Source organism: Miniopterus schreibersii (genome assembly GCF_964146895.1).
Source record: "Miniopterus schreibersii genome assembly, chromosome: X".
Taxonomy (NCBI): Eukaryota; Metazoa; Chordata; class Mammalia; order Chiroptera; family Miniopteridae; genus Miniopterus; species Miniopterus schreibersii.
The window spans coordinates 54524151-54546053 of NC_138104.1; positions in this window are offsets into that span (position 1 = coordinate 54524151).

Below are 21903 nucleotides of genomic sequence, written 5' to 3' on the forward strand. Positions count from 1 at the left end.
TCATAAAATGTGTTAGAAAGTATTGCCTCTTCAATTTTTTGGAAGATTGTGAGAAGGATAGGTTTTACATCTTCTTTGGATGTTTGATAGAATTCACTGGTGAAGCAAAATGGTCCTGGACTTTTATTTTTTAAGAGGATTTTGATGGTTTTTTCAATGTCGTCACTGCTGATGGTTTAGTTAGATTTTTCAATTCTTCATGGTTTAGTGTACAAAGGTTACATATTTGTAGGAACTTATCCATTTCTTCTAGGTTATTGAATTTGGTGGCATACAGTCTTTCATAATATTCTAGTATGATCATTTACATATCTGTAATGTCTGTGATGACTTCTCTCTCATTTCTGATTTTGTCTGTATAGGTCTTTTCCCTTTTTTCCTTAGTGAGTCTAGCCAAGGTTTTGTCAATGCTATTAATTTTTTTAGTTCTTTGCTTTATTAATTTTTTGTATAGTCATTTTGTTCTCTATTTCATTCAATTCTGTTCTCTCTCTCTCTCTCTCTCTCTCTCTCTCTCTCTCTCTCTCTCTCTCTATATATATATATATATATATATATATATATAATTTTAGTTCAAAATATTACAGATGTCCCTTTTTCTTCCCATTGACCCATTCCACCTTGCCCCATCCCCCTCCTCAGTCCCTCTCCAAACCATTGTTTGTGTCCTTGGGTTATGCATATATGCATATAAGTTCTTTGGTTAATCTCACCCCCTCCACCCACCTGCCCCCCTCCATCCCTCTGAGATTTGTTAGTCTCATCCATGCATCCATGTCTCTGCTCTAATTTTTATGATTTCCTTTCTTCTGCTGACTTTAGGTTGTTTTTCTTTTTCTTTTCTTGTTCTTTAAGCTGCGATGTTAGTTTGTTTACTTGGGATTTCTCTTGTTTCTTGAGGTAGGCCTGTAATAATATAAACTTCTTTCTTATTACTGCTTTTGCTGCATCCCAGAAGTTTTGATATGTTGTATTGTCATTCTCACTTGCCTCTATATAGCTTTTGATCTTGTGCTTGCGGAATGCGAAGAAAACTCGAGACATGGAGAATGTAGAATTTAGGTGGAGATGCAGAGGGTTGAGGCTCTGGAGGCGCTGCAACAACCCTCCTCACTACCCAGCGATTTTTATTGTGAGTTACAGAAAGGCAGGTGTGAAAGATAGTGATCAGTAGAAACTATAAAATGAGCATGAACAAATGGCTTTGTTTTGTGCTAATGCTTCACATTTGTTCTTAAGGCCATAACTCTCCTGGGGGCAAGCTTCCCAGATGGATAAGGATCTGTTTTCAGTTCCTGTCAGAAATGTTTCCCTTGTTTTCAAGGGGATTTCTGCGATTCTGGGGAAGCTTGCTACCCAACTCCTTCAGAGTTTGTTGTTTCCTGGCCTTTTCCTACATGATCTCATCTTTTTTTCTTCTTTGACCCAGTCATTTTTTAGTAGTATGTTGTTTAATCTCCATGTATTTGTGGGTTTCTTCCTTTTTGCTGTTGATTTCTAATTTCAAGGCATTGTGGTCAGAGAATATGCTTGGTATAATTTCAATCTGCTTTAATTTGTTGATGCTAGTTCTGTGGCCCAACATATGGTCTATCCTTGAGAATGTTCCATGTGCAGTGGAGAATGTATAATCTGATATTCTGGGATGAAAGGTTCTGTAAATGTCAATTATGCCCATTTGGTCTAGTGTTTCATTTAAGGTCAATATTTCTTTATTGATTTTATGTTTGGTTGATCTGTCTATAGCTGTCAATGAAGTACTAAAGTCCCCAACTATGATTGTGTTTTGATTGTTTCTCCCTTTAGTTTTGTGAGTAGTTGCTTTATGTATTTCGGTGCTCCTTGGTTGGGTGCATATATTTTAAGAAGTGTTATGTTTTTTCGATGTAGTGTCCACTTTATCATTATAAAGTGCCCATATTTGTCTCTTATTATCTTTGTTGTCTTGAAATCTATTTTGTCAGATATAAGTATGGCTACACCTGCTCTTTGGTGGATGTTATTTGCTTTCTACCTTTTACTTTGAATCTACCTTTGTCTTTGCAGCTTAGATGTGTCTCTTGTAGCCAATATATGGTTGGGTTTTGTTTTTTGATCCACTTTGCTACTCTGTGCCTCTTTATTGGTGAATTCAGACCATTTACATTTAGGGTAATAATTGATGTATGAGGATTTCCTGTAGTCACTTTATCATTTGTTTTCTGGTAGGTCTGTTCCTCCATTGGTTCTTTTCCTTTGTATTTCTGTCTGTTTTTGTTTGGTGGTGTTTCATACTTCTTTCCTCTGTGTCCTTTTTTTTAAAACTATGCGTCCTGGTTTGGAGATTTTTGAATGTGGTTACCATTAGGTTTATAAAAAATAAAGTAGCATATATATAATAGTGGGGTTTTTTGCTTTAGAGTGCATCTTATGCTCATCCTCTTTTGCCACTTCAGAACTTTACCCCCTCCCTCTTTATGTTTTTGTTGTCGCAAATTATCCCTGTTCATGCTGCAAGTTTTTTGGTGACCTTACTCATAGTGTTGTGTGCTTATGTTCTTTGTTTCAGGTAGAATAACTCCCTTGAGTGTTTCTGGCAATGGAGGTTTTCTGGTGATAATATCTCTCAGCTTCTGTATATCTGGAAACGTCTTTATTTCTTCTTCATATTTAAAGGATAATTTTTATGATTATATTATTCATGGCTGGTAATTTCTTTCTTTCAGACTTTGATTATTTGGTTCCACTCTCTTCTGGCTTGTGGAGTTTCTGCTGCAAAGTCAGATGATCTTCTGATCATTTTTCCTTTGTAGGTCACTTCTTTTTGTTTTAAATAAATATATCTTTATTGATTTCAGAGTGAGGAAGGGAGAGAGAGAGATAGAAACCTCAATGATGAGAGAGTCATTGATCAGCTGCCTCCTGCATGCCCCCTACTGTGGATGGAGCCTGCGAACTGGGCATTTGCCATGACCTGGAATCAAATCACAATTTCCTGGATCATAGGTCAATGCTCAACCTCTGAGCCACTCTGGCTGGGCTGTAGGTCATGTCTTTCTTTTCCCTGGTTGCATTGAGAATTTTTTCTTTGTCATTAATTTTTGAAATTTTTAGTACAATGTGCCTTTGAGAGGGCCTCTTTGGATTGAGGCAACTTTGTGTTCTCTTTGCTTCTTAGATTTGAGGATCTAGTTCTTTCCATAGTTTGGAAAGTTCTCATCCACTATTTATTTGAATAGACTCTCTGTTCCCTTCTCCCTCTCTTCCTCTTCCAGAATGACTACTATTCTAATATTGCTTTTTCTGATGGACTAAGATAGTTCCCATAGAGCTCTTTCATTTTTCTTTATGTTCAGGCCTCTATCTTCTTCCCTCTGTGTCATTTCTAGATTCCTCTCTTCAATATCACTAATTCTTTCTCCCATATGATTCGCTCTGTTTTCTACGCTCAGTAGCTCATTCCTAATCTCCTTAATTGTATGCTTCATTTCCAGGATTTCTGATTGGTTCTTTTTTAAAGTTTCAATTTCTTTGGTAAAGTACTCCTTTGTTCATTGATCTGTTTGCACTGAATTGCCTGTTTGTATTTTCTTGCATCTCATGGAATATTTTCAAAACTGCAATCTTGAACTCACTATCATTTATATCACATATTTCCATGTGTTCCAGCTTGCTTTTTGGGGACTTTTCAATTTCTTTCTCATCATCCTCATTACCATGGTTATTCATGGTGTTTGCTCCTCTCCCTTGTCTAGGCATAAATATCCCTTCTATCGCAGTTTTCTCTGAAGAGGTCTTTCTACTATTTTCCAGTAGATGACCCTGAATTGCAATAATTTTTTTACCTCTATGATCTTCCAAGACTTGACCTTCATGGCTTCTGTAAGCCACTATAATCACATTGCTTAAGGGTGGGATTTGTTTTGCCTTAACAGTAATGATGACCCCATACCCCAGAACTCTGTGGGGTCCAACCCCAAGCACCAAACCTGGGGATCAGTCTCAGAGGGAAACAGCAGTTTCATGGCAATAGCTCTTGGTTTTCAAATAAAAAGTTCCTCAACCTCACACCAAGGGCAATGGAAGGCAAGTTTTGGTATTTCAAGGGGATGGCAGGGCTATGTGGTTCAGTTTCTCTGTCAGGAATACCCCCATCCTACAGTAAGCAGTCACATGACAAAACCCTAAGCTCTGTCAGGTGTCTGCTGGGTCAGTCACTGTTCTCTCTGCTTGCCCTGCTTGACTGGTCCCCACAGCTCTCTGTTCCTCCAAGCTGGTTGAAGGAAGAGCCTGCTACAGTAGGCTTTCTCCCCTCTTCAAGCTGTGCTGGAAGCTCCTGGCTGCAGGGCCGCTTCTGGGGGGCTATCTGAACTTTCCTCCCTTCTCATCTCCCCACTTATTCCTAGTTGACCACTTTTGGATTTTCGGTGCATGGGTCTCTCAAGCATGCCTCTGTGTTGGGTAGGGAATTTTTTATTGAATTATACTTGGTTAACTTGTTGAAATTTCAGGGGGAGAAGCCAAGGGTATCTCTCACCCTGCCGTTTCTCTCACTGGCTTTTCAAATTTAAAATGTATGTGGCATACTTGGAAGTTTTTTAAAATGTGGTTTCAGATTCATTAAGTCTGGGATGGGTTTGAGATTCTACATTTAGATCAAATCCCAAGTGAGGCCAATGTCATTGATTTAGGACCACACTTTGAATAGCAAGCTGTTAGCATGTATTATCAACTCAGATGACATAGTCCCCAAACAGGTGAAAATTGGCTTTTGAAGGTTTGAGGAGAGAATTTTAGTTATTACACTGGTTTATGGCCCTACAAAATGTCACAGTATATGAACAGATAAACAGTAAAATTGTGCTATTAAAATTTCATTGGTAGGGTGACTTGGAAAAGAAATGTTTAAAAATATTCCTGGTTGGGAAGATCTGATCAAATAATACACTTCCTTTATTGTTTTTCCATGTTTTCCCATTGTTCAAACCAAACAATTTCTTTAGTATGGATTCTAAAGCTTCCACTAACTTATTCGCTACTTCAGCTCCTAACTCCCACTCCCAGTCCCTTGTGCCTTGTGGCTTATGGAGCCATTTGCCTCAGTTCAAAGGTAAATACTGCCAGCTTCTTAACTGCATTACCTTGGACAAGTCATTTCACCTCTCTGTGCCTCATTTTTCTCATATGTCAAATGGAGATTATTTGAGGAGGATTATCATGAGTTACTGCATAGTAAGTGCTCAGAGTGGTGTCTGGCACATAGGAAGTATTTAGTAAAGCTCAGTGTTAGCTCTTCTCACTCAACATAATGGAGAACTCAAGATGGAAAACTGAGGATAACTAAATTCAGCGGGGATCAGGAATGTGCCCTGATATCAAGCTGTGTGCACAGGGGTATGCCTAAATGTAACCCCTGAAGTAAGACAAGACCTTCAATCAAAACTGTATTCGCTGTGTGCTTGGTCGTGGGAAAAATGAAGTTTAGGTCTTTGTTCTCCTGCAGTTCTTAGTACAGGCCAGCAGAGGGAGAAGTTGAGAAAGGAGCACTTCACTGTTATAAATGCATGGGATTAAGAGGCAGTGGGAGATAAATTGCAAAGATACACAGATCAGATTCTAGAAGGGAGGTTATATGTAATGCTAAGCTTGAATTGACCAGTCCTTTGAGTATCAATGTCCCAGTCTCAATAGTGAGATGAATCATCCTACCTTTGCCTCTTCAACCCTGGGGAATGCCTTTGCATTATGTAGAAGCACCTTTGAATTCCCAGAAGTATGGATTTAGCATGCACAAAATGATATCTGTTTGTGCTCTATCTGCTACTGACAGAATTTCACTAAATCCAGGGTTCATGTTGTGACCTCAAATTCAATCTAGTTCTTTAAAACAAGTCAGATTCCTCAAAAGAACCTATGTCTTCTTTTTTTTTTTTAAGTATGGTGAAAACAGTTTTCCCTTTCTGGGATGGTAAATTATTTCCTTCTGATGCAGTTGTCTTCTTTGTCTTTGGGAGTATAATGATGGGATAGAATCACAAGTAGATGATTTGCTTTAGATTATATATGTAGACAATTTAGTCAGGATGATGGATACACAGACACTTATAATTGGAGGTCTCCTTCAAGATCTTTTGGTTCAATCCACACCCATTTAAGCCTTGAGTTGATCCTACTGCAATGCTAACAAATGGTTTTCCAGTTCCAATCACATTCCAGTGACAAGAAGCTTGCTCCTTTCTAAGATAGCCCATCTCATTTCTTAACAGTTTTACCAATTACATATTTATTTATTCTGTTAAACTGAAATATGTCTTTCCACAGCTTCCACTCACAGGCCCTAGCTTTATCTCTTGGCACTATCTGGAGTCCACCCGCTCCCTTCTTCCATGGCTGAGAACGTGTGCCCAGCCAGTGTGGCTCAGTGGTTGAGCATCAACCTATAATCCAGAAGATCGTGGTTCAATTCCCAGTCAGGGCATGTGCCTGGAATACAAGCTTGATCCCCAGCAGAGGGCATGCAAGAGGCAGCCAATCAATGACTCTCATCATTGAAATCAATAAAAACATATTTTAAAAAAAGGGGGAGCAGAGAACATGTCTCCCTAAACTATTCTCCAGACTAAATAGGTTTGGTTTCTTCAAAGGTTCCTCACGGTCCTTATTAAAAGCCCTTTCCACAGACTGTCCACTACCTTTTGGACATACCCCAGTTTGTTCATGTCACTATAAAATCTCCTCACACTGAATCCAACACCAAAAATCAGTGGCTACCAATATTTAGGTCAGTTGGAAGAACATTGAAAGTCAGGAACCCTACATCTTCATTCCAGCTCTGTCACTGCTTCACTGGGTAATGTAGGCCTCTTCTCTTTTCTGTGCCTCAGTTTCCCTAAAGGCTGAGAAAGACAGCCTCTTTGACTTGCGAATACTTTCTTGGCTAGAATATTTCATAGCTCTGTCTAAGACAAAAAGGTAAACTCAAATGGAGAATGAAGGGCTGACTTTATGGTAGGAATGCCTGGGCCAAATAACTTATCATTTGAACTCCAGTAAAGCCTCTTAGCCCCCAGTTGTCTATATATGAAAAACTTTGGTCTGTAACTGTTTCCCACTCCTAGCCTGGTGGTTTAAAGGTTACATAATGGCTGAAAAACCAGAGCCCAAACTTGCAGACACAAAGTAAACCTGAGACAGTCAGGATGAGAGCCTTTTTGGCCCTTCCTAAGGAGAAAACATTCACAAACATGAATGGTAACTCAAACTATAGGGAGACAGACCCAGCCTCAGAGCCTTGCCAACATGTCCATTACAAATTAAAATGCCTAGAAATTTAGCCACCAGAGTCAACCTTTTTGGATTATCTGTTATATTCTTACTTTCTTCTATCTCAACCTTTGCTATGGTAGAATGGCTGTGTTTGGATGGAGTCTTAAGAAGCCCCACATGGAAGAATGTCTTTACTTGACAAGGTATAAAAACACTCTCCTAAGACTTCTGGCATAAACTAGACAAGATGACATTCTCTTTGTCTCTCCTTGCTAAGGACAACTACAAACTCTAAAAATAATGCTAAGAGGCAAAAAAAAAAGAACTCTGAAATGTGGTTTGAAAACTGGTTTGAAACTCTAGGCCTACAGCATGATGATAGGGTGTCTTACACTCATAAATTTTACCATTTAATACAAATGGATCAGTTCTGACAATCAACTTGAATAACCAACTGAAGACGATCTTATAACCAAAGATTTACAGAAGAAAATACATTGAGACTGGTAAGAAGGATGGAGACCCAAAAAGAGCTGGCCCCATTCCCATGGGCAGCAGCTGGGATTCAAGAGGGATATCTCAGCTGCAAAGATTTCCCCAAAGGAGCATGTCTCGACCCCAAGCCTGACTCTCCAGACCAGAGGACCAGAGCCAGAAAGAGGCACCCATATAACATCTGGCTGTGAAAATCAGTGAGGATTCTGTACCACAGGGAGAGATGAAAGTGTGCTAAAGACACAGGTACCCTCCCCCTTTTTTTTTATTTTAATAATCATCGGAAGGTATTTTTTCATTGCTTTTCAGAAAGGGTGGAAGGGAGAGAGAGAGAGAGAAACATCAATGTGAGAGAGACACATTGATTGGTTGCCTCCCACATGTACCCTGACTGGGGCGAGAGATCGAACTTGCAACAAAGGTAGGTGCCGTTGACTGGAATTGAACCCAGGGCCCTTTAGTCCATGAGCTGACACTCTCACCACTGAGCCATACCAGCTAGGGCCAGGCACCCTCTCTTTTTCCCTTTAATTCTTACCAGAAGATATGCTTTTATTTTCTAGAGAGAGGAAGGGAAAGAGAGAGTGAAACATTACTGTGAGAGAGAAACATCAACATTGATGGATTGCCTCCTGTATGTGACCTGACCATGGATTGGACCAACAACCTAGGTATATGCCCTGTCTGGAAATCAAACCTGCAATCTTTTGGTGAATAAGACAATGCTCCAACCAACTGAGCCACCCAGCCATTGCACAGGTGCCCTCTTAAAGGGCCAAAATCAAAATCTCATTCACAGCCACTCACCTTGCATCTCCACAGAGGGAGGGCAGAATGAACTAGAATCACGTGAAGAGAGACTGGGGTTTGTGGTTCTGGTTAAAGAGATAATGGGACAGTAGCCAGGATCCTTGTGCTGAGTCTTTCTCTTACACTGCAGATGCCATATTTTTTGGGTGGAGCACTCCTCTCCCTAAGGTAGCAGCCTGGGGGAATGCAATAGACCCACCCTCTGGACTCCCTGGTTGCACAGCCATGCAGAGCTTAGGCCTTCCTGAGGAGACAGTTGCCTGGGCCAGAGTGTAGAATTTTGAGCAAGCTTAAGGGGTGTCAGTCACTGAGTGAACCTGACTGGTACCTCTCCTAATGGGCTATCTGCTATCCTAACTCTCTGGGCTTCCAGGGGCCCCACTTTCCTGAATGCAAGACAGACTGAGTTGTTTGGCTCAAGGAAAAGGGCCACTCCCCCACCTTTCCACAAACCTGACCAACACCTTTTCCTCATGGAAAAGCCACTAGCCCCATTCCCTTAATTCCTGGTGGACCTACCCTCCCTACTGAGATTGGGTTCCTGGCTGAATCTGGGACAGACTGGAGTAGCGTGGCTCTAGGACAGAAACCATTTTTCCCTTGCACACCTGACCAATGCAGAGCTCTCCCTTCACATGGCAAAATACTGGTCTGATTGGGCTTCACAAACTCTGATGACTCCCTGAGACCCCGCCCTACCACATAGGTTTGCAGATGCCCAGTGGGTGGCAGATAGACTTGGAATACCCTGGAACATTTGCTGAGTGACCTCAGACCACACTTGCACTGAGATTGAACCTATGTCAATCTGGTGAACACCACTTGCCCATGCCTGGTGACTCACTGAGAACATACCCCATGCAACTCAAGTACAACCAGAAGTTCTTTTAGTGACTGGGCCTATCAAGCTGCCAACAAGCAGAGGAAGGAAGAGGCAGATTTTGAGGTGTCTTGAGCCTTTTATTTCCCTGCCCCTGTGCCTGTTGCTGGCAAAAGCCAGACTTGATGCACAGGTTGGTCCTTCCCATGAACACTCAAGCCCAGCAGAGGCAGTCATAAACTGTGTAGCATTTCATAGTTGCAAACAAGTTGCTCAGGGCCAGTCATAGGCAACATCTGACATTGATCTGCACCAGAATCCCTCCCAAGAGGCTCCAGAACAAACACACCCAGTGGCCAGCTTCACACAACATCATATCAGGAATCCATTAGCTCCACAAGCAACATATGCAAAGTAAAATCACAGCAGGCACCAGACCCTGCTGAGGTGAATTTCACTTTGTGTGGTCACACTGGCAGAGCAGTTTGTACACTGTGGCTGGGATTCATCCTTATAGTCAGCCAGCCCAAAGGTTGATGCCATACATGAAAGGGTCAATAGCAATCAAAGTTCCATTACAACAGGAGGGCCAACATAACCCACGCAAAGGACATTCCTAGAGCACAAACCTCAGGAGATCAAGGAGACTGCACCACTAGGTCCCACAGGACACCAATTGTATAAGGCCACCGTACCAAGACTGAGAGTCAAGCAGATTAACCTAATACATAGAAAGAAACACAAAGAGGCAGCCAAAATGGCGAGACAATGAAACATGCTCCAAATGAAAGAACAGAAGAAATTTCCATAGAGCTAAGTGATATGGAGGCAAGCAATGTATCAGATACAGAATTCAAAAAAAACTGTTTTAAAAATGCTCTAGGAACTTAATGAGCACTTAAAACAGCATGAAAAATAACATCAAAACCATAAAAAGAAGCAATCAGAAAGGAATAATATAATATGTAAAATGAAGAATACACCAGAAGGAATAAACACTAGGTTGCAGAATCATATGATCAAATCAACAATTTGGAAGACAAAGTAGCAGAAAACACCCAATAAGAACAACAAAAAGAAAAATGAATCAAAAGAAAATTAAGAGAGTTTAAGTGACCTGTGGTACAACATGAAGCATAATAACATCTGCATCATAGGGATACCAGAAAAATAAGAGAGAGCAAGGGAATCAAGAACCTATTTGAAGAAATAATGACTGAACACTTCCCTAACCTGGTGAAAGAAGAAGACACACGAATCCAGGAAGTGGAGAGAGTTAGAAAACAAGATGAAACCAAAGGCCCACATCAAGAGTGAGAGGTGATTTCTCAACAAAAACAATTCAGGGTAGGGGGGATTGGCATGATATATGCAAAGTGATGGAAAAAAAGGGACCTAGATTAGTTTTCTCAGCAAAGATATAATTTAAAATTGAAGGACAAATAAAGAGTTTCCCAGACAAGAGAAAGATAAAGGGTTTGTTACTACCCAAATGGTATCTCAAGGAATGTTAAAGGGTCTTCTAGAAGAAGGAGAGGGAGGAAGAAGAGGAGGAGAAGGAAGAGGAGGAGGAGGAAGAGGATGAGGAGGAGAAAACAAAAACATAGTTAAAAGAATAAAATGGCAATAAATATGCACCTATCAGTAATCACTTTAAACGAAAATTGCTTAAATGTTCAAATCAAAAGACATAGGGTAGCTGAATGGATAAGAAAACAAGAACCATATATATGCTGTCTGCAAGAGATCCACCTCAGAATGAAGGTCACACACAGATTAAAAGTAAAAAAATGGAAAAAGATATTTCATGCAAAAGGAAATGAAAATGAAAAAAAAAAAGCTGGGGTAACAATATTTATATCTGACAAAATAGTTTAAAACAAAGGCTATAACAAAAGATAAAAGACACTACATAATCATAAAGGGAACAATTCAACAAGAGGATATAACCCTTGTAAACATTTATGCACCCAACATAGGAATACCAAAATATATAAAGCAATTTTTTTTTTAAATATAATATATGACACAAAAATTTTTTTTAAAATAAGTTTTTAATGATTTTTAGAGAGAGAGGAAAGGAGAGGGATAGAGAAATAGAAACATCAATGAAAGAAAAACATCAGTTGGCTGCCTCTTGCATGCTCTCTACAGGGGATTGAATCTGCAACCCAGGTATGTGCACTGATGGTGAATTGAACCATGACCTCTTGGTTCATGGGTAGACACTCAACCACTGAGCCACACTGGCCAGGCTAAAAAACAATTCCTATTTTTCCTTTTTCTTTTTCTTTTCCTTTCTTTTATTTTGTTTTGTTTATTTTTGTTTAAAATATTACAGATGTCTTTTTCTTCCTAATGACCCATTCCACCCCCTCCCTTCCCCCTCCCCAGTGCCTCTCCCCACCATTGTCTATGTCCTTGGGTTGTGTATATATGCATAAAAATTCTTTGGTTACTCTCTCCCCCTACACCCACCCGCCCTCCTCCATCCCTCTGACATATTTGTCAGTCTGATTTATGCTTCCATGTCATTGAATCTATTCTGTTCATCAGTTTATTAAGTTCTTTAGATTCCACATATAAGCAAGATCATGTGATGTTTGTCTTTCTCTGCCTGGCTTATTTCACTTAGCACAATTTTCTCCAGGTCCATCCATACTGTCCCAAAGGGTACAAGATCCTTCTTCTTTACCTCTGCATAGTATTCCATGGTGTAAATATCCCACAGCTTTTTTGTCCACTCATCTACTGATGGGCACTTGAACTGTTTCCAGATCTTAGCTATTGTAAATTTAAAAAGCAATTCTTGATGGACAACGGGAAAGATCAACAGTAATACAGTGATACTAAATGATTTTAACACCCCACTGGATAGATCACTGGATAGATATTCTATACAAAAAATAAGGAAAAACAGCCTTAAATGGCACACTACATCAGATGGATTTAATTGATACCTTCAGAGCATTTCATCCCAAAGCAGCAGAATATATGTTCTTTTCAAGTGCATATAGAACATTTCCTAGGATACACCACATGTTAAGACACAAAACAAGTCTCAATAAATGTAAGAAGACTGAAATCATATCAAGAATCTTCCCTGACCATGATTATATGAAACTAGAAATCAATCACAAGAAAAAAACTAAAAATCACACAAAGACATGAAGGCTAAATAACATGTTTACTAAACAGTGAATGGGTTAACAATGAGATCAAGTAAGAAGTCAAAAGATACCTTGAAAGAAGCAATGATGAGAGCACAACCCAAAATATATGAGATAAAATAAAAGCAGTCTTAACAGGGAAATTCATAGCTTTACATGTCTATCTCAAGAAACAAGAAAAATGTCAAATAAACAATCTAAATCTACAGTTAAAAGAACTAAAGAACAACAAACAAAACCCAAAGTAAGTAGAAGAAAGAAAATAAAAAGAAATCAGAGAAGAAATAAAAAAAAATGGAGTCTAAAAAAATACAAAAGATCAGTGAAACCAAGAGCTGGTCCTTTGAAAAGATAAACTAAATTGACAATCTCTTAACCAGATTCAAAAAAAACAAGAGAGGACCCAAATAAATAAAATCAGAAATGAAAGAAGAGAAGTAACAATTGACATTAAGGAAATACAAAGGTTTTAAGAAAATATTACTAACAACTATATGCTAACAACTTGGACAATCTAGACAAAGTGCACAGATTTTTAGAAACATACAAACTTACAAAACTGAATCAAGAATAATCAGAAAATCTGAATAGACAGATTACAACTAATGAAATTGAAGCAGTAATAACAACAGCACCCTCAAAAAAACCCACAAAAAAACAAAAACCCCTAAAATTCCCATACAAAACTCCTGGAGAAAATGGCTTCACAGGTGAATTTTACCAAACATTCAAAAAAGAACTAACACCTGTCCTTCTCAAATTATTCCAAAAGATTTAAGAGGATGTAAGACTTCCTAGGTCATTCTGTGAGGCCAGCATCAACCTAATTACAAAACCATATAAAGACACAACAAAAAAAGAAAATAATAGACCAATATCCCTGATGAACATAGATGCTAAAATCATCAACAAAGTATTAGCAAACTGAACCTAGCAACAAATTAAAAAGATCATACACCATGATCAAGTGGAACTTATTTCTGGGATGCAAGGTTGGTACAATACCCAAGAATCAATAAACGTGATACACCACATAAAAAAGTGAAGGATAAAAATTACATAATCATATCAGTAGATTCAGAAAAAGAATCTCATAAAATCTGACACCCATTTATGATAAAAACTCTCAGCAAAGTGGGAATAGAGAGAACATACCTCAGCATAATAAAGGCCATATATAAGAAACCTACAGACAACATCATACTCAATAGGCAAAAACTAATAGTGTTTCTCTGAAGACTGGGATCATACAAGGATGTTCACTTTCACCACTTTTATTCAACATAGTACTGGAAGTGCTAGCCACAGGCATCAGACAAGAACTAAAAGGCATCCAAATTGGAAAGGAACTAATAAAACTTTCATTATTTGAAGATGACATGATACTGTATATAGAAAATTACTAGAACAGATTAATTAATTTAGTAAAGTAGCAGGATACAAAATAAATTTACAAAAATCAGTTGCATTTTTATACACCAATAGTGAATTATTAGAAAGGGGAACTAAGAAAACAATTTTCTTTACAAATGCTCCAAAGGAAAAATAAAATTCAAAGGCATAAATTTAACCAAGGATGTAAAAGGTCTGTACTCAGAAAATTATAAGAAACTGAAGGAAGAAATCAAAGAAGATATGAATAAGTGGAAAAATGTACCATGTTCATGGATAGGAAGAATTGATGTCATTAAAATGTCCATACTACCCAAAGCAATCCATAGATTCAATGAAATTCTTATCAAGATACCAATGGCATATTACAAAGAACTAGAATAAATATTCCAAAAATTTATATAGAACCACAAAAGACCCCAAATAGTCTCAACAATCTTGAGAAAGAACAAAGTTGAGGGGTATCACAATACCTGATATCTAGCTTTACTACAAGGCCATAGTAATCAAAAAAGCATCATACTGGCATAAAAACAGACATATAGATTATTGGAACAGAATAGAATCCTGGAAAGAAGCCTATGCCTTTATGGTCAATTGGTATTTGACAAAAGAATCAAGAACATACACATACAATGGGGTAAAACTCGTCTATTCAATAAAGGGTGTTGGAAAAATTGGACAGATAGGTGCAAAAAAAAAAAAAATGAAACTAGATCACTTTCTTACACCTTACAGAAGAATAAACTCAAAATAGATTAAAGACTTAAAGGTTAAACTCAAAACCATAAAAATCCTAGAAGAAAACATAAGCAGTAAAATCGCAAACATTTCTCATAGCAATATATATAGCCTCAAGCAAGAGAAACAAAGGAAAAAATAAATGGGATTACATCAAACTAATCAGTTTTTGCACAGCAAAGGAAACCATCAACAAAATGAAAAGTTAACTCACTGTGTCAGAGAGCATATTTGCCAATGATACATCTGAAAAGGGGTTAATATCCAAAATGTATAAAGAACTTATACAACTCAACACCCCAAATTAAACAAACCAATTTAAAATGGGCAAAGTACCTCTGTAGCCACTTCTCCAAAGGGGACATAGACATGGCCAATAGATATATGAAAAGAAGCTCACTGTCACTAATCATCAGAGAGATGCAAATTAAAACCACAGTGAGATATCACCTCATACCTGTCACAATGGCCATCACCAGTAAATCAACAAACAACCAAGTGCTAGCAAGAATATGGAGAAAAGGGAACCCTTGTGCACTGTTGGTTGGAATGCAGATTGGTACAGCCACTGTGGAAAGCAGTATGGAGTTACCTTGAAAAATTAAAAATGGAACTGTCTTATGACCCAGCAATTCCACTTCTGGGAATATATCCAAAGAAACCCAAAACACTAATTTGAAAGAATATATGCACCCCTATGTTCATTGCAGCTTATTTTCAATAGGTAAGATTTAGAAGCAGCCCAAGTGCCTATCTGTTGATGAGTGGATAAAAAAGCTGTGGTACATTTACACAATATTACCTGGCCATAAAAAAGAAGGAAAATTTTTCTTTTTAATACAGCATGGATGGACCTGGAGAGTATTATGCTAAGTGAAATAAACCAGTCAAAGAATGACAAGGACCATATGATTTCACTTATATGTGGAATCTAAGAACACAAAAACCTAACAAACATTGAAAAAAAGCTCATAGATAGAACAGACTGAGAGATTTCAGAGGGTAGGAGGTTGTAGGGCTGGGTGAAAACGGTGAAGAGATTAAGTAAACAAAAAACCCCACAAACGAACTCATAGACACAAACAATAGTAGGGTGATTATCAACAGGAAAGATCAGAGGGGAAAGATAAAAGAAGGTAAAGGGGGCATAAATGGTAATGGAAGGAGACTTGGGGTAGGAAACACAATACAATATACAGATGATATGTTATAGAATTGTACATCTGAAACCTATATACTTTTATTAACCAATATTACCCCAATATATTCAATAAAAATAAAATATTTTAAACAAACATATAACCAAATGGATCAATTACCTGAAAGCCTGAACTACTGAAACTTAACCAAGATGTAACATGTAATTTGAATAGTTGATAATCATTAAGAAAATGAATTAAAACTCTCCAGAAAAATTAATTTCCAGGACCAGATTGTTTTACTGAAGCATTCTCTCAAGTATTTACAATAAATTTAACACCAGTTCATACCAAGTTTTTTCAGAAGTCAATATTACTCTGATACTAAAAACAGACAAAGACTATATATAAAAAAGAAACAATTATAGACAAATATATCTCATGAACTTAGACTCAAAAATTGTCAACATGATACTAGTAAATTGAATCCAACAATATATAAAAATTATATATGAGAGTACTAGAATTTCTAACCATTGCAAAAAAGCAAGGAAGAGAAATAAAAGGCATATAGACCTGCATGGAAAAAAATAGACTTTTCCTAATTTCAGATTGTATGATTTTATATTTAAAAACATTCTAAGGGATCTACTAATAAAAACCTTCACAACTAATAAGTGAGTTTATTAAGGTCACAGGATGCACGATTTAGACAAAAAGAAATCATACTGCTATATACTATCAATAAACATGCAGTCACCAACATTAAAAACACATTTATAATTGTTGCAAAGAAAATGAAATATAAGCTTAGAATATGTGTAGAATCTGTATGCTGAAAATTACAAAATGTTGATAAAAGTAAAAAAAGACCTAAAAAAAGAGAAACAGATTGTGTTCATGGATTGAAAGTTTCAACATAGGAAAGATGTTAATTCTCCCCTAATTGATATATAGATTTAATGCAATTTCTCTCAAAATTCTGGCAAGTGTTTGTAATCATAGCCATGTTCGTTCAAAATTTTATGTGGAGAGGTGTAGGCCCTAATATAGCTAAAACAACTATGACAAAAGATAAAGAGTAAAGAATTACATAGCACAATATTAAAGTCAATTATACATCTACAGTAATCAAGACAGTATAGTATTGGCAGAAGGATAGACACATAGATCAATGGACTAGAATAAAAAATCCTGAAATAAACACAAATATGCTCAATAGATTTATCACATATTTGCAAAAACAATTCAATGTAAGAAAGGTAGACTTTACAAAAATAATGATGGAGCAATCGGACAGCCAGAGAGAGAGAATTTTCAGAATGTAGGGTTAGGTTGAGTGTTCTTAAATTTGATGCCAAAAGCCTGATACATAAAAGGAAAATTTTGTAAATTGGACCTTATCAAAGTGAAAAACTTTTACTCAGAGAAAGATTCTGTTAAAAAGATGAAGAGACAAGTTACAGACTGGGAGAAAATATTTACAAACCATATAGCTGACAAAGGACTAGTATCTCAAATATGTAAACTAGTATTTCAAAACTAACCAGTAAAAAGTCACTTTAATTAGAAACTGGGCAAAAGACATAAACAGATATTTCATTGAATAAGATGTATAGATGGCAAATAAGCACATGAAAAAATGTTCAAATTTATTAGCCACCAGGTAAATGCAAATTAAATCCACAATGGGATATAATTACACATTTATCAGAAAGGTTAAAATAATGACAATACCAAGTAATTCAGAGAAACTGAATCATTCACTTTTTTATAAAACCAAACATAAAATTACCTTATGACCCAGAAATTGCACTCTTTGGCATTTAGCCCAGAGAAATAAAAACTAATGTTCATACAAAAACCTATACATGAATATTTGTAGAAGCCTTATTTATAATAGTCCCAAACTAGAAACAGCCCAGCTACATTTCCAGGGGTGAACAGTTGAACAAATTATGATAAATATATACACCATGGAATACCATTCACCAATTAAAAGTAACAAAACTATTGATACAAGTAGCAACTTGGATGGATCTCAAGGTAATTATGCTGAGTAAAAAAAAATCAATCCCAAAAGAGTGCATTCTGTGTGGTTCCATTTATATGACACTTTTAAAATTATAAAATTAAATAAAAACAGAATAAATTAGTGGTTGCCAGAAGTTAGGGGAAATGAGAGGGTGGGAAGTGGATGTGGTTAAAAAGGGCAACAGGAGGGAAACTTGTCACATGGAACTGTTATATAGCTTTGGTGGTGGATACACACACCTATACATGTGATAAAATTGCATGGGGCTTTATAGACAACACACACACACATATATACACATATTGAGGACAGATAAAATTGGGAAATCTGAATATAATCTGTGGATTGTAATATCTTGGTTATGATATTTATTACAGTTTTGCAAAATGTTATTATTGGGATAAACTGGGCAAGGTGTACAAAAAAATCTATATTATTTCTTACCAATGCATGTGAATCCACAATTACAAATACTCACGTTTCAAATGTAAAAAAAAATATCTCCCCTTCTTGGGCCAGTGGGTTGGAACCACAATCCTGACCTTAATCTACTTTTCATTTGTTTTCCTCAAGGAACAATGAAGCTACTTAACTAAAAGTACCATGATTTCAATTTCAGTCCCTTTTCTGTCTCATTGCATGTCTTTGAGTAAGTCCCCTCCTGCTCCTGTCTGGGTCTAAGTGTTCTCCTCTGATAATAGTAATAACATTTAACATATGCATAACCCTTCATGGTCTATGAAATATTTTTTATTATTTAATTTGAGCTTCAGAAAACTCTGAAGAGTTAGGTAATGTTTTCTTTATAGGTAGGGGTCAACTGAAGATTAGATAATTTGTTTAAGATCACATAGAGGCAGACTAGAATCCAAGTCTTTCTGACTCTAAAAACCACAGTTTTTCTGTTATACTACACAATCTCCTTAGTTTTTACTTGGGAATTTATCATCCATCTATCCATTCATTCATACAACAAACGTTCATTGGGAGGCCGTTTTTGTGTCCTGCCTTATGGTGGGCCCTAGAAATATAGAGATAAACAAGAACAGCCCTTGCTTTTAAAGAACCCATACTCTAGAGTGGTTGAGTAAAACATCATCAGAAACATTGCCATCAATTTACCATATAGAATGCAATAAAATCCACAACAATGGCAGAATTATCAATACAGTTGGGTAGTCATAGGTTTCTACCTTAGTCACCAAGTCCAGCTTGTACTCAGCTCATTTCTGTGGACTCCATTTTTGCTTTTCTTGAGAATTTTTGTGTTCTATTACTTCTCATTCTTTCTAGTAATGCTGGTCACTGAGAAGCCAGGTTCTTCCTGTCTTGGTCTCTATATTAACTCTGGGAATTCAGGTAGGATCACACTCTCAAATACTTTCTGCCATAGAATTGGACCTCTCCTGATCTATTCTTCAAAATTCTCCTGAACCTCATTATTTTCAAGTTGTTGGCCTCTCCTCATCTCTTGTTAATCCAATCTCCTGCTAATTACTTTACCAACATGTTTCTCTATCATATCTTAACTTGTCACTGCTTTAATTCCAATATGTATCTTGGTCCAATTTTTCCTTTCTTCTCAGTACTTATTCATAATTTAAAAAATCTTTATTAATTTCAGAGAGGAAGGGTGAGAGAGAGAGAGAGAGAGAGAGAGAGAGAGAGAGAGAGAGAGAGAGAGAGAGAGGAACATCAATGATGAGAGAGTCATCATTGATCAACTGCCTCCTGACTGGGGATTGAGCTTACAACCCAGGCATGTGCCCTGATTGGGAATAGAACCTCGATCTCCTGGATCCTCCGTTGATGCTCAACAGCTGAGCTACGCCTGGCCAGGCCATAATTTTTTTTTTACCTCATACTCATTCCGTAGCCATACCCTCCTGTACCATGATACACTTAAACAATGATAAACATATTAATATATATGAGAGACAGAAAACAACATTCATCTAGAGTTTCAATGGCCAAACTAGAAACTTACACATCAGGAGAGGGACCCCAGAGGCAAGAAGCTTGTAAGTGCTAAAGATAGGATCCTTTCCCTTTTATACTCCCAAGATCCATTTGATAATCAAGCTATATGACCTTCAAAGATTTTCTTTTTTTTTCTTTTTTTTCCTTTTTTTGGCTTTGCAAGAGTATCTCCTGGGCAGAAAAGAAAAGATTGAGACTATGTGCAAAATACTTCATACACCATGACATGTTTACCCCCTGGAAAACGGAGTCCAAACTACAATTCACCAAATACATAGAATTTTAGAAAACACATTTTTAATAAAAAAGAACAAAATATTCTAAACCCAAAATAATAATTCTTTGCATCTATTCAATTATTTAAAGTTGACAAGTGCTCTTACATACATTATCTCATTTCCTGCCAAGAAGTGGTAGGACCAGGATGTGACACCAGGTCTCCAGATTTCAAGTCTATTGCTCTTTCTGTGACAATAAGTTGACACCAATTGGGGTTGAGCATTTAGGGCTTCAGTTTGGATGTGAGGTTAGCTCTCCCATTCTCAAATCCCTTCCTGATTTTCTATATGTTCTGCCAGAATTCTTCTGAACATTTTACCCCTTTCTTTCTTTCTCTTTCTTTCTTTCTTTCTTTCTTTCTTTCTTTCTTTCTTTCTTTCTTTCTTTCTTTCTTCCTTTCTTCCTTTCTTCCTTTCTTCCTTTCTTCCTTTCTTCCTTTCTTTCTTTCTTTCTTTCTTTCTTTCTTTCTTTCTTTCTTTCTTTCTTTCTTTCTTTCTTTCTTTCTTTCTTTCTTTCTTCTCTCTCTCTCTCTCTCTCTCTCTCTCTCTCTCTCTCTCTCTCTCTCTCTCTCTCTTTCCTTCCTTCCTTTCTTTCTTTCTTTCTTTCTTTCTTTCTTTCTTTCTTTCTTTCTTTCTTTCTTTCTTTCTTTCTTTCTTTCTTTCTTTCTGTCTTTCTGTCTTTCTCCTTCCTTCCTTCCTTCCTTCCTTCCTTTCTGTCTGTCTTTCTTTCTCCTTCCTTCCTTCCTTCCTTCCTTCCTTCCTTCCTTCCTTCCTTCCTTCCTTCCTTCCTTCCTCCCTTCCTCCCTTCCTCCCTTCCTTCCTTCTTTCCTTCCAAATATATCTTTATTGATTTCAGAGAGAGGGAAAGAAAGAGAGAGAGAGATAGAAACATCAGTGATGACAGAGTCATTGATGGACTGCCTCCTGCACACCCCCGACTGGGGATCGAGCCAGCAACCTGGGCATGTGCCCTGACCGGGAATCGAACCCCGATCGCCTGGATCCGAGGTCGATGCTCAACCGCTGAGCCACGCCCGGCGGGGCCCTTCTTTGTTTCTTGGCTCCGCTAACTTGTGCTGGGACTATTTCAATAGTCTCTGCCCTGACAGACTTCCTTGCCTTCAGTCTTTCTTTCTTCACCCTTTCAATCCATCCTACACATAGCCTCAGAATGATCTTTCTGGAGTGGGGATATGATTGCATTAAACACTTGATTTGTTGTCTTCCATGTTTCCCCATTTTTCAAGTCAAAATTATTTGTTTAGCATGAGTTCAAAAGCTTCTAACAACTCATTCTCCACTCATCTTCATTTCTTAGCCCCTGTGCTCTAAAATTATTCTTTATGAATGGTACGTTCTTTCTCCCCCATTTCCATCTAACTATTATACCTATCATCCCAGGCCTGTGTTAAACAAAATGGTCTCTTCCATTTTGCCATAAACTTCTCTGTCATGCAGTGTGGGTATTTAAGTATACTGTTTGCCTTCTCCACTGGATCATAACTTTTCATGAAAGAATATATATATACATATATATACACACACACACACACATTTTTTTTAATTTTTTAATTTTATTTTTGTTTAAAATATCACAGACCTCCCTTTTTCTCCCCAATGACCCATTCCATGCCATCCCACCCCCCTCCCCAGTCCCTCTCCCCACCATTGTCTGTGTCCTTGGGTTGTACATATATGCATATAAATTCTTTGGTTACTCTTTCCCCCTCCACCCACCCGCCCTCCTCCATCCCTCTGACATTTGTCAGTCTGATCTATGCTTCCATGTCATTGAATC